This window comes from Manis pentadactyla, chromosome 16, assembly GCF_030020395.1.
Source record: "Manis pentadactyla isolate mManPen7 chromosome 16, mManPen7.hap1, whole genome shotgun sequence".
In the NCBI taxonomy this organism is placed as follows: domain Eukaryota; kingdom Metazoa; phylum Chordata; class Mammalia; order Pholidota; family Manidae; genus Manis; species Manis pentadactyla.
In genome coordinates this window covers 22,537,593-22,546,538 of record NC_080034.1, presented here as the reverse complement: position 1 = coordinate 22,546,538, position 8,946 = coordinate 22,537,593, and the positions used below count along the sequence as shown (strand labels likewise).

At 37.7% G+C, this 8,946-nt stretch overlaps 1 non-coding gene across 1 annotated transcript; it reads left to right on the top strand.

Annotated features, from left to right (window-relative positions):
- The first annotated feature begins 8,585 nt into the window (after positions 1-8,585).
- Positions 8,586-8,692, top strand: LOC118927808 (U6 spliceosomal RNA). Its single transcript, XR_005030984.2, has one exon. It is a non-coding gene; the product is annotated as a U6 spliceosomal RNA (small nuclear RNA).
- Positions 8,693-8,946: the final 254 nt, after the last annotated feature.

Sequence of the window (8,946 nt, the reverse complement as noted above, 5' to 3'; positions counted from 1 at the left end):
ATGTTTTACTATTTTTTTAGAGGAAATGTGCTACTTAGACATGGCTTTCATGAAATATCTCATTTAGTTACCAGTGTAGATGTTTAACATTTTCAATATTGCAGGGCAAAAATAAAAGTCATAAACACAGTAAGAGTTGAATTTAAATTTTAAACTGCACCGTGGATATTAAGGGGTGAGAGGATGGTAACTTGGTTAGTAGCTTCTCATCATATAATGTGAGCAAACATTAAATGAAAAGAAATGCAATCATTTTTTTTTTGAAGGAAGATGTTTGGCCACCTTCTGATGATTTCCTAGCCTAGAGGGAAGCTTCTGAACATAAGCTGCTAGAATCACAGTGGAGAACTGAAGTTCAGCAAAGTCCGGAGAGATTTAGGGAAACAAAGAGAGTTAAGAAAAAAAAACTATGAAATTAGTTCTTAATCCAGAGGGCCAAGCACTCCTGGTTTCAAATGAGTTCTTGAACTGCAGTCAAGTGGCTCAAAATGGGAGTTGCTGATTGAAATTTTGGAAAAGCAGAAAATGACTTGCTACTCTGTTTGTTTCAGTGATTTACACACCCTCCAGACATTATATTACTTTCTTTCTAAGATGCTCTGTATCTATTGTTTAGTAGACAGTTTTTTATTTACCCATCAAAGCACCGGCCCTCCTTCTTTTCAGAGTATTGTCCAGGGGTGCATACAGGAAGAATAAAGGAAGGATATGAGGTCAATTCACAGGCAGAAATTAGCTACAGTTTTTAAAAAAAAAAAAGACTAATAGATATCCAGTGGTTTGGACTTTCTATTCTTTGAAGTTCTCTCTGGAGATATGGAGAAGGGAGAAGAATGTCTTTAGTTCCTTCAGTTTTCCTCTCTAGTTAGTTATAAACCTGAAAGACAGTGAAAGAATGATCCAAGTCCCCTGCTTCTCCTAGAAAAAGAAATCAGTATAAGAAGGCTTTTACATACTATTGCACAAAAACCATCATAATGTGTTTGTAACCTCTAGCTGCACCCAAAACCAACCCCAATTAGAGTGTCAACAGCACTAAAAATTCCTCCCATTTCTGCAGTACTCTCTTTACTGGATAGAAGGAGTACAATTTCTCCTGTCATTGTTTTGGTTATATCCCTATGCATTTCCAGTAGAGAATGAGGTAAAAGCCTTGAACTACTGTACCAGCCACCTTTCCATGACAAAAGGCCATATGATGGTTGTCACATCCCCTGTACGTTCTTATAAGGCTCCAGCCTTTCTTCAGAACATAAGGTATTAAATATGAGAGTTATATTTGTCCCTAAGGTGGATAAAAATTGATTTTTTACACTTATGAGTCTGTTCTTTTTGCACTGATGATAAGCCGAGAAAAGGAGCGGAAGTGAAATCTAGCTAGAGTGATGGAAATACCACATGACTGGTCCTAAGCCTTCAGACTCCAAATCACAAGCTTGTGAAGACTTGGCTCACAGGACTAAGCATGTATATTAGCAGTCCAGTTGACAGGGAACACAGACGAAATATGCGTGTGTGTGTGTGTGTGTGTGTGTGTGTGTGTGTGTGTGTGTGTGTCTGTGCATATCTACTCATATACTTTGGAAGGGGGCCCACTTCATCACTATGAAAACTATCAGACACTTTCCCACTGAAGCAATGGGATGTCAAATAAATCATGATTAACATAGCCAGTCCTAAACCAAATCCTAGCCCAAATCCTGCCTAGATGTTATAATTTGCTCTGCCTTAGATGTATAAAATTGTCTTTAATTGGCCTAACTAAACATGAGTCCCACCTGACTACTGCCATCATATTTATGTGTCCTCTCTTGTTTCTTTCATGGCTGAAAGATTATCATAACCAAGCAGAAATGCAACATACTTTTCACCTTAGCTTTAAAACTTACCACCACCAACAACAACAACCATACACTCTGGCAAGGATGTGCTTACACTGCTCTTATTACATGGCATTTGTTGGGGTGGGGGGTTCAAAAGTAGCTGTAATATGTGGATGCTTCCTTAATATTTGCATTATCAGGCCAACAAAATTTGGTTGTGATCTAGGCAGCCTTACCAGAGAGAGACTCACAAAAATGACTCGCTGTAACTTGATAGGAAACTTATTTTAGGAAAAGTCAAGGTTCACTGGTGAAATGTGTGGCCTACATGCTGCTGAATATTTCAAGAGGTCAGCTGAAGTCCCTCTAAAGAGTGCCCTTCTCTGAAGCTGATAAAGCCACAGCCTCAAGGATCAGAATAATTCTGGAGACCTTCCAGAAGGATAGTTGGAAACAAAAGTGAAAGTTGCACTTAACTCTGAAGCAAAATAAAGACTTCCCCGTGAATAAAGGGTGTGGAGAAAATCCAAAGGAAGATGACTAAAGCAACTGGAGAGATGGAAGCATCTTAGGAAAATTAATTTGAGAACGTATCAAGGTTTATAATTTATATGAAAGCTATGAATAAGGTTGAATAGACTTTTTCACCAAATCTGCACATTTCACAACCAGAACCTAAATCATGAAACTTGAAGGAGATATTTTTAGGATAAATCACCTTCAGGAGTAGTAAATTAATGATATGATTACATCGAGTTGTAGCATTAACTAGAAATATACATATATAATTAGAAAGATAGATGGATAGAAGAGATCAAAATGATAAAGCTTTAGCTAGATAAAGGAAATCTGGTTATGTATCTCTGAGTTTTTTTAAGTGAAAGTAAATAAAGGCAATGATGCTTTCATACAAAATGTTATTTTGCATTTCTATCAGTGTGTCTGGCTCTGGGCACCAAGGGCTATTTGTCTCACCCAAATAAGTGTTTCTTTATTATGTCAATATCAAAAGCATGGACTTGAATCCTCTTGCCTTTTTGAATCCTGGATCCATCACTTACCAGATAAATAATTTAGTAAAGTTACTTAACCTCTCTGTTTTTTTAGCTCTAATATAGTAATAACTTGGCCTACCTGTTAGGGTTATTGTGAAGATCGAATAAAACTCTGTGTAAAGCATTCAGGGTAGTTCAGGATATGTTGCAAGTGCTCAATTAGTTTTAAATATCATCCGTAATAATGCAAAATAAGCAATTGACTCTCAAAATAATGGAGTGATAGTTCCAGGGTCTTCTTAATCATTCGATTATACCCTGGCAATGATTTTCCCCTGTCTTTTTTTAATTGAAGTATAGTTGATACACAGTATTATATTGGTTTCAAGTATACAACACAGTGGTTCAGCAGTTACACACATTTTTAAATCATCAAGCCAACTAGTGTAGTTACTATCTGTCAACATAGAAAGATGTTGCAGAACCACAGACTATATTCCCCATGCTATACTAGCCAACTTTTATTATGATTGAGATTTTTGTGCCCCTTTATCCCCCTCAACCTTCCCACTCACCCATCCCAACCCCTTCCTCATAGTAACCATCAGTCACTTCTCAGTGTCTGAGTCTATTGCTATATTGTTCACTTTGTTTTGTTGTTTTTATATTCCACAAATAAGGGAAATCATATGGTATTTGTCCTTCTCCACCTGGCTTATTTCACTTAGCATGATGCCCTCTAGGTCTGTCTGTTGCAAATGGCAGGGTTTTTTCTTTTTCAAGGCTGAATAATATTCCATTGTGTATATGTACCATATCTTCTTCATCCATTCATCTATTGATGGACACTTAGGTTGCGTCCATGTCTTGGCTATTGTAAATAATGTGGCAATAAACATAGGGGGGCATATGTCTTTTTGAATTAGGGATTTTTGTTTTCTTCAGGTAAATTTCTAGAAGTAGAATTACTGGGTCATTTGGTATTTCCATTTTTAGTTTTTTGAGGAAGCTTCATACTGCTTTCCACAGCAGTTGTACCAATTTACATTCCCACTAACACTGTAGGAGGGTTCCCTTTTCTCCACATCCTCACCAACACTTGTCATTTCTTGTCTTTTGGGTAGTGGCATTTCTAACTGGTGTGAGGTGATATCTCATTGTGGTTTTTATTTACATTTCTCTGATGATTAGCTATGTGAAGCATCTTTTCATGTGCCTTTTGGCTATTGGCATATCTTCTATGGAAAAATGTCTGTTCAGTTCCTCTGTCCATTTTTACATCAGGTTATTTGTTTTTTCCATGTCTTGATGCATCTATCCTAAAATGTTACATCAATGACTTTATCCATCTGTATAATCAGCTATTACTGCAATAATGCTGCATAACAAATAACTTCATATTCTTGGTGGCTTATATAAAAACTACCTAAATTTGTTTACTTATGCTCATAAGAGTTGAAGTTGTGCTGATGTCAGCCAGACTCAGCCAGGCTTGGCTCTAGGAGAAGGGCTAGGTCAGGCCCGTTCCATGACTATGATTCTGGGGTCAGGGTGAGGGACAGCAGCCTTCAGGACATATTCATATGTTACAGCAGAAATGTAAGGGCAAAGGAAAACTATAAAAAACATATTTTAGACTTCTAAAACATTCCATGAGCCCAAACAAGTCACATGGCCAAAAGCTGACATTAAATAGGGTAGTACTCTACACTCAGTTGGAGAAGTGAGTGAATTTGTGTTGACAATAATCCTATCGCACCAACTGACACTGAAGGTGAGAAGAATTTTAAAAAAAGAATGTGGGAAGGAAATCCTGCCACTTTCAGCAACATGGATGGACTTTGAAGGCATTATGTTAAGTAAGTCAGACAAAGATGAATATTACATAATATCACTTATATGTGGAATCTAAAAAAGTCAAACTAGTAAAAACAGAGAGTAGAATAGTGGTTACTAGGGTCTGGTGGGTGAGGGAATTGGAGATGTTGTTTAAAGTTGCAACTAGAAGGTAAGTAAGTTCTGGAGATTTAATGCATAGCACAGTGATTATAATCAACAGTCCTGTATTATAAACTTCAAAGTTGCTAAGAGACAAGATCTTAACTGTTCTCACCACAAAAAAGGAATAATAATTATATGATATTATAGAGGTGTTGGCTGACACTAAATGGCAATTAGCATAGATGTATCAGACCAACACATTGTTTAAACTTATACAATGTTAGACTTACACAATGTTATATCTAAATTTTTAAAAAATGGTGGGAAAAGACTTTCTGTAAAGCCAGAAATCATACTCAAGATCCGGTTTTCACTTTAAAAACAGTCAAATCTGACAAATACAGAGGGAAAATATAATGAGAATATCAGGCTGTTCCAAGGATACCCAACAGACCCCAGCATCTAGAGCTTCCAAAAGGAGAGAGAGTGGCATGATTTCAAAAACACACACTGCTTTGACGTGAGAATGGCCACTTTGTTACTCACCCAAGGAGTATGCCTCATTCAACAGTGTGCTTATGTCTTTAAATGAGTATTTATTGACCAAGAATCTATGCTCTTTAAGTAAATGTAAAAAGCCTGTGGAATCATAGCATAACCTAACTTGTCTTGACTATAAAGTACCATTCTAGAGTTTGTATATCAATAACAGCAGCAACATAACACATCCTTAGCCCCCTCTCATAAAAAAATATTGGAAAGAAGCAGTCTTATAGTAGATAAAAAGAAAGATACAGGGATTACACAGTCCAGCAGCAAATGCATTGTGAGGGCTATGGTCAGTGACAGCAGTTGCATTGTAAATGAATTGGAAGTCCTAATTCTGCTTTAGCTTAGAAATCTGATTATCCTAGAGCTTGTAAGAAATCAACTTTAATCCTCTTTTAAATGTCATTCAACAGGTTCTCCGCTGTATATATAGGATGCAAATTAATTTTTCCTTATAAGATCCTTTCTAATTCATTTTTCTTTCACAGGACATCCTCAGAAATAATTTAAGACCGGACTGAAAATTGTTCCAATCTTGAATAACATGTTTGAAGCATATTGTCTCTCCAGCCAGAAAAATCACTCCTGAATCATTATTCAAAAGCAGAGACCCTTGTTATTCCATATAAAAATTAAACAGGAAATTTTTCTGACATATTATTTCCACATCTAAGCAGTTCTCTGTATGCTTCAGTTTGGGCTCAAAATGAAATTTAAAAATCTCGGCATTGCCTACCCTATTCCAAAGAAACCAGATTTTCTTAGTATTGTGTGATCATAGCCAAGATTGCAAGGAGCTGGTAGATATAACTCAGGTTTTATCTCCTTTAGATAGAGAAAAATGGCACCAGTGATTACTCCTTAGAAATGAACCCAAGTTCTAGTTTCAGTCCCAAATCTGTAGGATAACTTGGGAAAAGCTACATCTTCATAAATGATTTTGAGTTGAAAAACAAATGAAATTTTGTTGTTGTATTGATAATTAGACCCTTTTAAGAGACATAGCTGTTGGAATGTGCCTTTAAACAGTATGAAATGTATGATTTGTATGGTCTAAAACTAAATCTATACCTTGGTTGAATTCATGATTTGGAAATTTAAGATGAAATTTATAAAGCTTTATTAACCATCTTTGAATCTTCTAAGAAAAACTTGGGATGCATGACTTGTATTTCTTTATTTAGATGTAGACACTCACATAAGTGTTAAAAGATTTCATTTACTCTATACCAGTACTACCTTTCTGGTGTTTAAAAAATTGATCATTGAAGATCAATATCACATTTAGAGCTGGGAGAACATCAGTCAGTAATTGTATTGTCTTTTCTCCCTAAGATACAGAATATTTTGTATTTTAAATATATATATACATATATACACATATATAGATGCAAATGGAAACCCATGTACAGAAGTTGAAGGAGAAGATGGTTGAATAGGAAATTTACCACCTCCCAGGGACACACCAAGACTGCAACTATATAGAGAGCAACTCTCTCTGAGTACAACCTGAAGACTAGCAGAACAGCTCTTCCATAGATAAAGAAATAAAGAAAAAGCCACATGGAGAAGGGTAGGAGGGGCAGAGATGTGGTCTTGTGAAGAACCAAGCCCTGTGCAGTGACCCTTTAGCAGGAGGGGTATCACAGGCATGTAGGTCCTCCCTGAAGAGCAAGGAGTTCAAGCCCCATATTGGCTAACCCCTGCCCTGGGGATCTGCCCCAGATCATCAGAGCTTAACTCTGGGAGAGCCACAGGGCTAGGGGAAACCAAGACTCCTCTCTTAAAGGACCTGTGCACAATCCCACTCTCTTTGAGACATAATACGGAAGCAGCAGTGTGAAAAGCACTGAGACCTTCCATGAAGGAAATTTGCTGACTAATTCTCGGGCATGAGCCAGAAGCACAGGGACCTACAGGAACTTGCTCCAAAAAGAAAAGCACCGGCAGGAACCATTTTTCTTGCCCTCCTTCAGCCCAGCTGGCCAAGTGTTCACCAGATCTGACACCCTCTATCTACCTTGTCAACACCACTTGCGCTGCCCCAGCATTCCCTATGGACCTGCCCTCCTAATCCACCTGCTCTAGCAGGGCCCCTCCAAATTGGTTCCCAAGGGTAAGAGGTTGTGGTGGCCCCATCCAACAGCAACATACCCACAACAACCCCCATGTTGGGGCTGATGCCGCCCAACAGCATCCCCAGCACAGCTGCAGCTGGGCCTCTCAGCCAGCCCTGACCCCAGTGCACCCACTGCAGGTTTGGCCAGGTATTGCTGACAGCTGGGCTGAGGCCAGCCTCTCCCACCAGCATACCTGCAGTGTCACACAGGAGGGCACATGCAGCCCATACAGAGGACACCCTGGAGCACCTGCTTCTGATGACCATGGGGGTTGCACCTCTGGGCTCACAGGATGCTTCTACATAAGGCCACTACCTTCAAGACCAGAAGATGTAGCTGATCTACTTAATACATAGAAACAAACACAGAGAGTCAGACAGAATGAGGAGACAGAAGAATATATCCCAAAAGAAAGAACGAGAAAGAAATCTCATAGAAGAATCAAACAAAATGGAGATAAGCAATCTACCAGATAAAGAATCAAACTAATGGTCATAAAGATGCTCACCAAACTTGGAAGAAGAGTGAATAAACTGAGTAAGAATGCCAACAAAGGGAGATAAAAAAAAAAAAGAACCATCCAGAGCTGAGTAATGTAATAATTGAAATGAAAAATACACTAGAGGGAATCAAGAGCAGATTGGAAGATGCAGAAGAACAGAGCAGAAATCTGGAAGATAGAGTACTAGGAATCACCCAAACCAAACAGAAAAAAGAAAAAAGAATTTTTAAAAATAAGGATAGGTTAACAGATATCTAGAATAACAACAAATTTACTAACATTTACATTATGGAGGCAGGTGCTACAGAATGAGAAGAGGGAGAGAAATGAAAAGAAAATGTATTTGTAGAAATAATAGCCTAAAACATCCTTAACTTGGGGAAGGAAACAGATATCCAGGTTCAAAAAACACTAACAGTCCCAAACAAGATGAACCCAAGGAGGTCTACATCAAGACACATAAAAATTAAAATGTCAAACATTAAAGATAAACAGAGAATCTTAAAAGCAACAAGAGAAAAGTAACAAGTTATGTACAACCCTTAAGGCTATCAGCTGATTTTTTTCAGCAGAAGCTCTACAGGCCAAAAGGGAGGGGCACGATATATGCAGAGGCTGCAAGGAAAAAAACCTACAACCAAGAATACTCTTGCCTGTGCTCACTTCAGCAGCAAATGTACTAAAATTGGAATCATACAGAGAGGATTAACATAGCCCCTACACAAGGATGACATGCAAATTTGTGAAACATTCCATACTAAAATGAAAAGAATACTCTACCCTGTGAGATTATTACACAGAATTGAAGGGGAGATAAAGAATTTCCAAAACAACCAAAGTTGAAGGAGTTCATCACCACTAAACCAGTATTCCAAGAAACTTTAAAGGAACTTCTTAAGTGAAAAAGAAAAAGCATAACGAGAAGTAAGAAAATTATGAAAAAAAATACAGGTAAAAGCAAACATATATAGTAAAGGTAGTAAATCAATAACTTATAAAGCTACTATGAAGGTGAA